The sequence below is a fragment of the Solanum stenotomum genome, chromosome 3 (genome assembly GCF_019186545.1).
Source record: "Solanum stenotomum isolate F172 chromosome 3, ASM1918654v1, whole genome shotgun sequence".
Taxonomy (NCBI): domain Eukaryota; kingdom Viridiplantae; phylum Streptophyta; class Magnoliopsida; order Solanales; family Solanaceae; genus Solanum; species Solanum stenotomum.
The window spans coordinates 54130683-54145182 of NC_064284.1; the positions used below are offsets into that span (position 1 = coordinate 54130683).

Sequence of the window (14500 nt, forward strand, 5' to 3'; positions counted from 1 at the left end):
TTTCCAACCAAGGCTCCTCTATAGCTCCAAGGGTCAACAAGAATAGGGTTTCCAACTCTGAACCTCAAGGAGGTAATGGTGGTGGTTCTTATGTAGCTAGGCCTAATTGTGCAAAATGTGGAAGAAAGCACGACAGTAAGTGCCTAGTTGGCACAAATAGTTGCTTTTGTTATGGAAAGAGTGGTCACAAGATGAGAGATTGTCCGATGCTCATGGCCAAGGGGATATAAGGAAATCAAGCTCTTCCTAGTGGTTCAAACTCCAATGCTCCAAAGAAAAACAACTTGTATGCTCTCCAAACCCGAGGTGACCAAGAGAGCTCTGCGGATGTAGTGACCGGTATGTTTAAAGTCTTTCTTATTGATGTATATGCCTTCTTATAGCCCAGTGCTACTTTTTACTGTGTGACACCTTATGTGGACATGAACTTTGATATGCTTCGTGAAGTGTTATTAGAACCTTTTTCGGTCTCTACCCTATTGGTGATTCTGTGGTGGCTAAGAGGGTTTATAGAAGATGACACATTTCCTTGTCCCATAGAGTTACTCTCGATGACTTGGTAGAGATTGACATGTTAGACTTTGACGTGATTCTTGGTATGGATTGGTTGCATGCATGTTCTGCCTTTATTGATTATAGAAATCAGGTGGTTAGATTCCAATTTCCAAATGACCCTCTCTTAGAGTGGAAGGAGGGAAATTCAATGCCTAGAGGTCAATTTGTTTCCTACATTAAACTTAGAAAGATGATCTCCAAAGGTTGCTTTTACCATGTTGTTGCAGTGAGGGAGGTAAATTTCGAAACTCCTTATCTTGAGTTGGTTCCCGTGGTTATTGAGTTCTCGAAAGTTTTCCCTGATGATTTGCTCGGAATTCCTCTCGAGCGGGAAATAGATTTTGGTATTGACCTTCTTTCAGATACAAAACCTATCTAACTTCTTCCTTATAGAATGGCTTCAGCGGAGTTAAAAGAGTTGAAAGAGCAACTAAAAAATTTGTTAGATAAGGGCTTCATCCGACCGAGTATCTTTCCATGGGGTGCTCCCGTGTTGTTTGTTAGAAAGAAAGATAGGTCTAATAGAATGTGCGTTGATTATCGTCAATTGAATAAAGTGACCATCAAGAATAAATATCCTATTCTGAGAATTGATGAATTTTTTGACCAACTTCAAGGGGCTAGTTATTTCTCTAAGATTGATCTTCGTTCGTGTTACCTCCAATTGAGGGTGAGAGGGGTTGATATTCCTAAGATGACTTTTTGTACCCGGTATGGTCATTATGAGTTTTTGGTTATATCGTTTGGGTTGACTTAAGCTCCGGCGTCATTTATGGACCTGATGAATAGGGTGTTTAGACCATACCTTGATATGTTCGTAATTGTGTTAATTGATGATATTTTGATCTATTCAAGGAGTGAAAATGAACATATGGACTATTTGAGGATTGTGTTGCAAGTTCTTGAGGACAAACAACTTTTTGCAAAGTTTAGCAGGTGTGGTTTTCAGTTAATGTCTATAACTTTTCTTTTTCATATTGTGTCAACCAACGAGATTGAGGTAGATCGTAAGAAGATGGATGCGGTCAAGAGTGGGCCTAGACCTCTAACTCCTTCATACATTCGAAGATTTTTGGATTTTGCCGGTTACTATAGAAGGTTTGTTGAGGGATTTTCTTCCATTTCTTCTACTTTGATGGCCTTGACTCAAAAGAAAGCTATGTTTGTGTGGTCGGAAGCTTGTGAGAAAAGTTTCGAAGAATTGAAAGATAGACTTACTTCCGCTCTGGTGTTGACCTTATCGGAAGGTACATATTGTTTTGTGGTGTATTTTTGATGCCTCTAGAGTGGGTTTGGGATGTGTGCCCATGCAAAACGGTAAGGTGATTGTCTATGATTGAAGGCAACTTAAAAGTCCATGGGAAGAACTATCCTACCCATGAGCTTGAGTTAGCGGCGGTTGTGTTTTCCTTAAATATATGGAGGCATTATTTGTATGGGGTCCATGTGGATGTTTTCACCGATAATAAGAGTCTCCAATATGTATTTAGTCAAAAGACTTGAATGTTCGTCAACGAAGGTAGTTAGAAATATTGAAGGATTCTGACATGAGTGTCCTTTATTACCCCGGTAAAGCTAATGTGGTAGCGGATGCTCTTAGTAGATTGTTGATGAGTAGTGTGGCTCATGCAGAGGATGAAAAGAAAGAGTTGGTTCATGATGCGCATAGATTGGCCCGACTACGTGTTCAACTAGTATTTCCACTAATGGTGGTTTCATGGTCCATAATGGTTCCAAATCGTCCTTTGTGATAGATGTGACGTCTAAAAAAGGCCTTGATCCTATATTAGTGGAATTGAAACATGCGGTACTTAAGAAATCCGTTGAGGCTTTCTCCCAAAGGGATATGGTGTTCTTTGTTACCTTAGTCGGTTATATGTTCCGGATGTTGATGGTTTGAGGGAACAAATTTTAGAGGAAGTTCATAGTTCTAGATATTTTATTAATCCAGGAGCCACCAAGATGTTCCGTGATCTGCGGAAAGTCAATTAGTGGACTGGGATGATGAACGATATTGCGATGTTTGTAGCAAAATGTCCTAATTGTCAACAAGTTAAGGTTGAGCTTCAAAGGCCGGGAGGCTTGTCCCAAGATATAAGTATTCCCACTTGGAAGTGGGAAGATATAAACATAGAGTTTATTGTTGGTTTTCCTCGCACCCGAAGACCAATTCTATTTGGGTCGTTATAGATCGGACGACAAAATCCGCTCACTTTATTCCCATCAAGGTTTCTTTTTCGGAGGAAGACTTTGCTAAGTTGTACATAAGGAAAATAGTGAAATTGCATGGAGTTCCTCTATCTATTATTTCCGATTGGGGTACTCAATTAACTTCTCACTTTTGGAAGACATTCCAAAAAGGTCTTGGCACTAAGGTTAAGCTTAACATGTCTTTTCATGCCCAAATGGATGGGCAAGCGGAACGTACCATCCAAACATTGGAAGATATGTTAAAGGCATGTGTAATAGATTTCAAGGGCAATTGGGATGACCACTTGCCATTAATAGATGTGGCCTACAATAATAGCTATCACTCAAGTATCGGTATGACTCCTTATGAAGCATTGTGTGGTAGGAGATGTGGTCTCCGGTTGGTTGGCTTGAGGTGGGTGAAGTTGTTTTGATAGGTCTCGAGCTAGTTTATGAAGCCATTAGGAAAGTTAGGCTTATTAGAGAGAGGTTGAGAATGGCTCAAAGTAGACAAACGTCTTATGCCGATGTGAGAAGAAGGGATCTAGAATTTGAAGTTAATGCTTGGGTCTATTTAAAAATCTCACCCATGAAGGGTGTGATGATATGTGGCAAGAAAGGGAAACTTAGTCCCCGTTATGTAGGCCCATACAAAATTTTGAAACGTATTGGGAAAGTTGCCTATGAGTTAGATTTTCCAAATGAGTTTGCTCCGGTTCATCTGGTATTTCATATTTCTATGCTTCAAAAGTGTATTGGGGATCCAACATCCATTATTCCCCTAGAAGAGTTGGGAGTTGGCGAAAGTATTTCATATGAAGAGGTACTGGTAGAGATCCTAGATTGGCAAGTCAAGAGTTTGAGAGACAAGGAAATAGCTTTCATGAAGGTTTTATGGAAAAATCACTTAGTTGAGGCTGCTACTTTGAGGTCGAGGCCTATATGAAGTCCCGATATCATCATCTCTTTCCTTCTGCTCCTATTCAAGCTTGAAGTAAGTAGTTCCTCTTTAGTTTCCTTGTTTTGGGGTCATGTCTCTATCCCGAGGCATACCAGGCAAGTCATTAGGAAACACTTCTCTAAATTTTGACACCACAGGAATAGACTCAATGGATGGAGCCTCAATCTCAACATCCCTAATATGAGCCAAATAAGCCAAACAACCCTGCCTTATAAATTTCCTAGCCCGAATGGAAGATATGATCTTAGCTTGCATAGGCTTGTACACCCCTTCCAACTCTAAATTTTCCCTTCCTAGAATTACTAGAGTTACGAATTTAATATTACAATTAAGCACAACATAATAGGGGGACAACCAAGTCATGCCTATCATTATATCAAAATAAGTCATATCAAAAATCGCCAAATCAGCCCAAGTCTGAAAACCCATAAACAAAATAGGACAAGCACGATAGACGTGGTTGACTATGACTGACTCTCAAACTGGGGTAGAAACATGGATAGGGACATCAAGTATATCATAAATCATAGAAGATTATGAGGCAAATCACACAGATACATATGAATAACTAGAAATCGGATCAAATAACACATTAGCCATTTGGTCACAGACAAGAATAGTACATGTGATCACCGAGTCAGACGCCTCTGCCTCATTCTTGCTCAGAAAAGCATAACACCGTGCCCTATCATATTGACGAGCCACTTCCCTACCTGGTTGCACGTTACCCCTGCCTACATTACCATTTACTCTATTTCCACGGCCTCGCAGATTACCTCCTCGCCTACCTTGTGGACACCCTCGACCATTATTAACATTCCCTGCGGGTACCACTACTCTAGTCTGTTGCTGTGCAGAATCCAACACACGTGGGTAGGGACAATCTCTCCTCATATGCCCAGGTTCACCACCGTTGTAAGATGTACGATCAAAAGATGGCCTGCTACCCACTGAAGGTGCGACTCGCTGGCTATCCTGAATCAAATTATGAGATGGAGTTTTTGAGTAATTACCTGTAGAGGTAGGCATAGCGGACTAAATTGGCTTGGATGCAAGCGTTGGCCTCCCGAACATCTCGAATAAGAACCTTGAAAGTTGTCTGAATTCTTGGCCCTTTTTGCCAATGCCTTAGCCTGACTGTCTTGCCTCACCCCTTCCACTTTCTTAACATAGTTTGTTACCTCATTAAAGCTCCTCCCTGCAGAGGTCATATGAACAGATAATACGTGCAACTCAGAATTTAGTCCCCTAATAAATAAACGGATCCTCTCATCCTCTGTAGTCACCAATTGAGTAGCATATCTAGATAAAGCGTGGAACTTGGCCTAATAAGCAGCCACAGACATACCACCGTGTTCCAAAGCCATAAACTCATCTTTCCTACGATCTCTCAAAGTTCTAGGCACATATTTCTCCAAAAAATAGAGCATGAAACTGGGTCCAAGTGATGGGAGGTAAAACTGAAGATCTGCATTTCATGTAAGCTCTCCACCACTGCTTAGCCTCACCTTGAAGTTGAAAAGTCACGAACTCCCATGGTGATGGACAATTCCAAACTTATGAAGCCTCTTATAGCAATCTAAGATAAATTCCTAAGCATCCTCATTCTCCGAACCAAGAAACACATGAGGCTTTAACTTCAAAAACTTAGTCAACATTTCATGCTCATTACTAGTCATAATAGAACCTAGCAAAGGACATAAAAAAGCATCGTTACCTACATTCCCTCCCACCTTGAGAACAATGATAGCAATAGGAGGATTGGCGGGAGCTTGAGTTGCCTGAGCAGAAGAAAGCATTCCAGGACCAACCAACCCTTTCAGGAAGTTGAAAACTTTGAAAACTTCTTTAAAATTGACTCTAGGGTGAAAGCTAATCCTAGATGAAGGATCACCATACCTTAATAGATGAATTACACAAAAACAAACTCAATTATCCCTCATCTTCAAGCCCTAAGGCTTCTTCTTCTCTTGGTCTTCAATGGAGTTCTAGAGAAAAGATATTTTGAGAGGGAGGGGTTTTGATTTGGGGAATTTGAAGAATGAAATCTAAAATAGGGTTTTAATGTTTTAATACTCTTAAAGTACCTTACTACACTTAAAATAACTGTCCATGCACTTAACTAGCCAAGGGTGGAATTTACCAAATGATAACAGCAAGGTTAAGGGAGATCACAAATAGAGAATTGAATATTAGAATGCGGAAGCACCAAAAAAAGAAACAAAAAAACTAACTAAAGATATGGGAAATTCGAAGGAAAGATCCACGAATTTCCAAGGATTAGATGTTCTAAGGCCTTGAAAAGATCCAAGTAACAACGTATAGATTTATGGAAGAAATCTAACGCCTTTACTTGAGAAAACGAATCAAAACGATAGATTCGGATCTTGACCGCTTTATGAGTAACTAAAGACAATAATTAGTATGTAGAAACTAATCACCTTCTAAAGAATACCAAAAAGAAACCAAAGATATCACAAGAAGAAGTTACTTTATACCTTAAACTATGAAACTAGTAAAGGTTTAAAGATAAATTCTCAAAGAACAAGTCACAAAGGTTCAAAGAACTCTCTCAAATATTATTAATATCAATCTAAATTGTCTTTAATGAATGAAAAGGACTCCTATATATAGGAGAAGGGAAAAACGTCCAAGAAGCCAAACCCTAAAAAAACAATTACAAGGAATCCTACTCTAGAAAGGAAATAAAGTAATCTAACTAGGAACAAATTTAGTACTTCTAGGAAAGCATTAAATGGTACTTAGGAGACCATAAATAGACTAAGGAAAATATTAATAACCTATATATAAATAAATAAATAAGGTAAATCCCAACTAGGAAAAGAATCTTGACAATCTTGGAAAGTTTGACTAGTCTTCTCTCAAAACTTGGGCAGAAAGCAACTCTTGTTGTGGCTGATTCTTGGACTCTTCTTGACCTTTTTTGCACGAAATTGGACCTTAAAATTCCTCATCTTGGGCTTGAATTTGGGCCACCAAATAATTGTAGCATTTGGACAATTCCTCTCCCTTGGGCTTGAGCTCTTCTTCCCCAATAAGAAACCTTTGGATCAGCGATTGAAGCCCATTGAGCTTATCATTGAACTCCTTGGTTTGAGATCTTGTTATGGGCCTCCTTGGAGTTTCTAAAGCGTCATCCTTGTCCTTCAATGGAGTAGAGCTTCCTTGGATGCTATCATTCCCCTCTTCTTGAAGAGAATTCGTCCTCGAATTCAAATCTGCATCAAAATGGGAAAGATCAGAAACATTAAAAGTAGCACTAACTTGGAACTCACCAGGAAGATCAAGTTTATAAGCATTGTCTCCAATCCTTTCAAGGACTTTGTATGGCCCACTTCCTCTAGGATCTAGTTTGGTCTTTCTTTTGGAAGGAAATCTTTCCTTTCGCATATGCACCCAAACCAAGTCACCAGGTTTAAAAACAACATATTTTCTGCCCTTATTCCTTCGCAATGCAACTTCCTTGTTCTTCTTTTCAATTGCAAGCCTTGTTTGTTCATGAATTTTCTTCATCATATCAGCCTTCTTCTTACCATCAAGATTAGCAAAATCATTAGTAGGCAAAGGCAATAAATCAAGGGGGGTAAGGGGGTTGAATCCATATACAACTTCAAAAGGAGTCTTACCAGTAGAAGAATGGAAGGTCCTATTATAAGCAAATTCTACAATAGGTAAGTAATCTTCCCAAGAAGTTAACTTTCCTTTCAAAACAGCCCTCAACATGTTCCTTAAAGTTCTATTAACCACTTCCGTTTGCCCGTCCGTTTGTGGGTGACAAGATGTAGAAAATAGCAATTTAGTTCCCAACTTTCCCCAAAGAATTCTCCAAAAGTGACTTAAGAACTTGGCATCTCTATCACTAACAATAGTTCTAGGTATTCCATGCAATTTAACCACTTCTTTTACAAACAAGTCAGCCACATGAGATGCATCATTAGTCTTTTTCCATGGGATAAAACGAGCCATTTTAGAAAATCTATCTACTACCACAAATATACTATCCTTACCATACTTAGTCCTTGGCAGCCCCAATATGAAATCCATAGAAATATCAATCCAAGGGGAATTAGAAACAGGTAAAGGAGTATAAAGACCATGAGGCAATGTTCTAGACTTAGCCTGTTTACATTCAAGACAATAAGAACACACTTTTTCAACATCCTTTCTCATGCTAGGCCAATAAAAATGTTCCGAAAGTATTTCCAGTGTTTTGGGTACACCAAAATGTCCCATTAGCCCTCCACAATGTGCTTCCCTAACAAATAGTTCACGCAACGAGCAGTTAGGAACACATAATTTATTTTCCTTGAATAGAAATTCATCTTGAAGATTAAATTTCTCAAAAGGACCTAACCTACATTCAGCAAAAATCTCACCAAAATCAGAATCATTAGCATAGAGGAACTTTATTTGGTCAAAACCCAATAACTTTGAAGTAAGAGTAGAGATCAAAACATACCTTCTTGAGAGTGCATCAGCAACCACATTCTCCTTTCCTTGTTTGTAAGCAATTACATAAGGAAAAGTTTCAATAAACTCTACCCATTTAGCATGCCTACGACTAAGTTTACCTTGGCTCTTCAAGTATTTTAATGACTCATGATCAGTCTTGACCACAAATTCTCGAGGCCACAAGTAGTGCTGCCATGTAGCTAATGCCCTCACCAAGGCATATAGCTCCTTATCATAAGTTGAGTAGGTCAATGTTGCTCCACTTAGCTTTTCACTAAAGTAGGCAATTGGCTTGGAGTCTTGCATCAGAACTGCAGCTATGCCCTTACCAGAGGCATCACACTCAACTTCAAAAGACTTAGAAAAATCAGGCAATTGCAAAAGAGGAGCAGAACACAATTTATCCTTCAGCAAGTTAAATGCATCATCTTGTTCCTTTCCCCATGTAAAAACCTTATCTTTTTTAATAACTTCCGTTAAAGGAGCAGCAATGGTGCTAAAGTCTCGCACAAACCTCCTATAAAAACTAGTAAGTCCATGAAAACTCCTAACTTCAGTTACACTATTAGGTTTAGGCCATTCTTTTATTGCCTTGATTTTCTCATCATCTACTTCAACTCCCTTAGAACTGACCACAAAACCTAAGAAAACCATACGATCCACACAGAAAGTATACTTTTTGAGATTAGCAAATAAGCACTGATTTCTAAGAACTTCAAAAACTTGTTTTAAGTGCTCTAGGTGTTCATCCAGATTTTGAGAAAAGATCAAGATGTCATCAAAATACACCACAATAAATTTTCCATGGAAATCTTTAAAAACATGATTCATTAGTCTCATAAAAGTGCTTGGTGCATTAGTCAAGCCAAAGGGCATAACTAACCACTCATAAAGTCCATATTTGGTCTTAAAAGCAGTTTTCCATTCATCTCCAGGATTCATACGAATCTGATGGTAACCACTCTTTAGATCAATTTTAGAAAAGATTTTGGAACCATACAGTTGGTCCAACATGTCATCAAGACGAGGGATAGGATGGCGATACTTTACCGTTATCTTGTTGATGGCTCGACAATCTACACACATCCTCCATGTTCCATCCTTTTTGGGGACCAATAGGACTGGAACAGAGCATGGGCTCATACTCTCTCGAACAAATCCCTTTTCAAGCAATTCTTCAACTTGCCCTTGTAATTCTTTGGTCTCTTTAGGATTGCTCGTCTAGGCAGGCCTATTAGGAAGTTGAGACCCAGGCACAAAGTCTATTTGGTGCTCAATCCCTCTCAAAGGTGGCAATCCCTTTGGAGTGTCATCAGGAAAAACATCTTCAAAATTCTGCAAAAAGAGAAGAAACACTATTTGGCAAAGAAGGAGTTAGCTGTTCAAAATTAATCAATACTTCTTTGTAAGTAAGTATTATTATGGGCAGTCCCTCTCTCCTAGCATTCAAACACTCTTTGGCTTTTATATAAAGACTCTCATTTTTCTTTTCCTTAGCCTCTTTCCTCTCATCAAAACATTTTATTTTTTTACTCACACCCTCTTTTACCTCTTTACTTAGATCGCTGCCCTCTCTCTCTTTTTCTCGGCCATCTCTCTTTTTTTCTATCTCTTGGCCTTTTTCTTTTCCCTCAAGCTCACTTTTTACCTCTCCCTTTTGTTTTCCCATTGTTTCCCTCAATCGTTTTTGATCTTCAAACACTTGAGAAGGAGATAATGGTGCAAGAGTATACTTCTTACCATTATGCAGAAGACTATACCTATTCTTTCTCCCATGATGAGTAGTATCCCTATCATACTGCCAAGGTCGGCCAAGTAAAACATGACATGCTTGCATTGGAACTACATCACAAAGAATCTCATCTTCACACCTACCAACATTGAATGAAATCATGCATTGTTTGTTTACTTTTACTTCTCCACAATCATTCAACCATTGGAGCCTATATGGGGTAGAGCGCTTCATGCATGCAATTCCTAGTTTATCCACCAAGTATGAACTCACCACATTTGCACAACTTCCCCCATCAATAATCATAGAATAAGTCTTCCCTTTTATCCCACATCTAGTATGAAACAAATTCTCTCTCTGCCCTTCATCAACACTACCCAAATTGATAGTCATAATTCTCCTAACCACCCCAATTATACCATCATTAGGCAACTCCAAATCATCTTCCTCACTTACACCTTCTCCCTCTTCTTCTTCCCTCTCACTTTTTTCACTCTCATATTCTCCATTCTCTCTAAGTAGGATGTTTCTTCTACTTGGACATTCATGCATCATATGCCCCCTTCCATGACATTTGTGACATTGAATAGAACTTGAAGGTTTAGAAGATTTAGGATTAAAGGTTTTACCTCCCTCCTCAACTTTACCTTTACCTCTATCATCTTGAGGTTTGGAAGGAGCTTTCCCCTCTTGAGTTGACCATGGCTTCTTAGAGATAGTGTTTGGTCGACTTCTCCATGAGTTATTTTGCTGCTTTTTCTCAATTTGTTTTTCAACTTTTACAGACAAATCAACTAACTCATCTAAAGTTACATATTGTTGTATCTCTACTACATTAGCTATTTCTGTATTTAAACCATTTAAAAATCTAGCTATTGTAGCCTCTTCTTCCTCCATGCAGTTAGCTTGGATCATAGCCATATCCATGCTTTTGAAGTACTCATCCACCGACATGGAGCCTTGCTTCAAGCGTTGAAGGCGAGATTGTAGATCTCTTTGGAAGTATGATGGAATAAATCGCTTCCTCATTACCCTCTTCATCTCTGCCCACGTAGCAATAGGTGGTAGCTCCTCTTGCAATCTGTCCCTAGCAAGCTTTTTCCACCAAGAAGCAGCATAATCAGAAAACTCAACAACAGCAAGTTTAACTTTCTTACCCTCAGAGTAGTTATGGCAATCAAAGATGGCTTCAACTCGTCTCTCCCAATCAAGGTACAAGTCTGGATCCCTTGTCCCCTTGAAAGATGGCATCTTCATCTTTATACTATTTATATTATCATCTTCTACTCTACCTCTTTGTCCCCTCCTATCTCTTCTTTCTAGATTAAATTCAACATCAAAATCATCATTATCATATTCAGGATTTACAAAAGGGATATGGGGTACATTCCTTCTAACTTGGGGTCTAACATTATTTGGGGGTACAACATTATTCTCCCTCCTAATTGCAGCTATGGTGTCATTCTGCTCGATAATCATATCCCTCATCTCTTGAAATTGAAGGGTCCATCTCTCAAATTGTTGGTGCATAGCTTGAAGGGTGAAGTCGTTCCTTCCTTTGACCTCAGCTTCTAAACGAGCCCTTTCCTCATCACCACCTGAATTAGACATCTAAAAAAAAGAATAAATGATTAAGTATCACACTTTTAATATGGCTTTTACCCTCTTTTAAACTCACCCACACTTGCCTTTTTCCACTCAAAATAACCTTTGAACGAGAATACTTTGTAGATTTATAATTAAACCAAAACGTGTATCAAGTTCGTAGTAATAAAGTATGGAATCTTGGGGTACAAAAAGAAAGTAAAGAACTAGTCCTAGAACAAGTAGGATTTAGTTGAAACAAAACACGAATAAAAAGGAACTTATTTTAGAATTATAAGAACAAGAAAAAAAAAATTCCTCTTATTCTTAAAGGTCTAGAATCCCCTCTTCTTGCAACCTTCTTTCTTGGAAACAAATTAATGCAAAACTTGGAGAGCAAGTAATAAGATTTCTTGAATATCAAGTAATAAACTTTCTTGGGTATCAAGTAATCAAATTTCTTGGAGGACAAGTAATTAGATTTCTTAGAGAGCAAGTTATAACTTTTTTTTTTTTTTTCACGCTATTGTAAATTTTATTTTTTTTCACGACGCAACTGTTCACGCTACAGTGTTTTTTTTTTTTTTTTTTGTTGCTCTAAGAAGAAATCCCAAGATTTATCAAGAACGGAATCTTGATAGAACCGCTCTGATACCACTTGATAACAGCAAGGTTAAGGGAGATCACAAATAGAGAATTGAATATTAGAATGCGAAAGCACAAAGAAAAGAAACAAAAAAAACTAACTAAAGATATGGGAAATTCGAAGGAAAGATCCACGAATTTCCAAGGATTAGATGTTCTAAGGCCTTGAAAAGATCCAAGTAACAACGTATAGATTTATGGAAGAAATCTAACGCCTTTACTTGAGAAAACGAATCAAAACGATAGATTCAGATCTTGACCGCTTTATGAGTAACTAAAGACAATAATTAGTATGTAGAAACTAATCACCTTCTAAAGAATACCAAAAAGAAACCAAAGATATCACAAGAAGAAGTTACTTTATACCTTAAACTATGAAACTAGTAAAGGTTTAAAGATAAATTCTCAAAGAACAAGTCACAAAGGTTCAAAGAACTCTCTCAAATATTATTAATATCAATCTAAATTGTCTTTAATGAATGAAAAGGACTCCTATATATAGGAGAAGGGAAAAACGTCCAAGAAGCCAAACCCTAAAAAAACAATTACAAGGAATCCTACTCTAGAAAGGAAATAAAGTAATCTAACTAGGAACAAATTTAGTACTTCTAGGAAAGCATTAAATGGTACTTAGGAGACCATAAATAGACTAAGGAAAATATTAATAACCTATATATAAATAAATAAATAAGGTAAATCCCAACTAGGAAAAGAATCTTGACAATCTTGGAAAGTTTGACTAGTCTTCTCTCAAAACTTGGGCAGAAAGCAACTCTTGTTGTGGCTGATTCTTGGACTCTTCTTGACCTTATTTGCACGAAAATGGCCCTTAAAATTCCTCATCTTGGGCTTGAATTTGGGCCACCAAATAATTGTAGCATTTGGACAATTCCTCTCCCTTGGGCTTGAGCTCTTCTTCCCCAATAAGACACCTTTGGATCAGCGATTGAAGCCCATTGAGCTTATCATTGAACTCCTTGGTTTGAGATCTTGTTATGGGCCTCCTTGGAGTTTCTAAAGCTTCATCCTTGTCCTTCAATGGAGTAGAGCTTCCTTGGATGCTATCACCAAACCACCCTTGGCTTGGCCAATTCTAGATACCAAACACAAGCATGGTTCATGCCCTGGACCCTCAGATCGTGAGTCCTTTTAGGGACCATCTTGTGGGTCCATGGTCTGGGAATGTGGCTTGGTTTGGAGGGGCTTGACCTACGAAGCAAGACCACGAGCCGTACATCACCATAGGCAAGGCACATTTATATACAATAAGTCATGACAAGGAAATAACCCATAATACAATCCAAGTATAGCATGCATCTTTACATTTAAGCATATAAGTATCAACATTACTCAATAACATCATTTAGAGGACTTTCATTCATTAGACATTAGATCAACATTCTCCTTAACTTCATTTATAGGACACTTCATTCATTAGTCATGAAGACTTAGAGAACTCGCTATGACCCTATCAAAGTCTACTTGTGCAATGCATGGATGGCATCCCATACTACCACCCACACTTTATAGAACTCATCAAGAAACCATAATGCACATCTCACATGATGGGAATACGCATTAACCGACATAGACCATGAGAGCTAAATCATGGAATCTGGTGTCGTGTAACCCCACACCGTAGAAGGGGTCCTACTTGCCTAAGTTAGAACGGTAACATTAGCTTGGATGGAATCCACTACCTAATAACCTATGTGGGTACATAGTTATGGGATAGGAAGATGTTCATTGGAACCCTAGCCTAACGTTGGCTTCCATCTTACCATATCCACTCAGTGCTTAGCCTCCATTCCCATAAAGTAGTTCATTTACATTAACATCATTGTACTTGAGAGGGCTACCGATCACTAGGTCTACCGACCCAAAGTGCATTACACAAGAAAGGGCCATCATCACTAGGTCTACCGATTCAAGGTACATTAGGGATAGCTCATTGACTCTCTAAGAAGGGTGCCATAAACATTGGGTCTACCATACAAGGTCATCATTTCACACGTGAAAGGGTCACCACCATTAGGTCTACTGTTTCAAGGTTATACATTCACATTGGGTTCTAGACTCATCATGAAGGGCCACCAAGCTTAGGTCTGCCGGTTCAAGACATAGTCTAAAATACCTCATTAGTCATTTATAGAAGGCTACCAACATTAGGTATACCAACTCAAGATACTCATTCATTCATTCAAGAAAAGGTTACCAACATTTGGTCTAACAATTGTAAGTCATCAACACATTCATTAGTCATTTATGAAAGGGCTACCAAAATTGGGCCTACCGATTCATGATCACATTCATCAATACATGAAAAGGATGCCTTAGCCTACCAATTCAAGAGATCACAT

General features: G+C 38.5%; 1 pseudogene; it reads right to left on the minus strand.

Moving 5' to 3' along the window:
• Positions 1-6577: 6577 nt before the first annotated feature.
• LOC125860273 (uncharacterized) lies at positions 6578-11441 on the minus strand (annotated as a pseudogene).
• Between the last annotated feature and the right edge of the window lie 3059 nt (positions 11442-14500).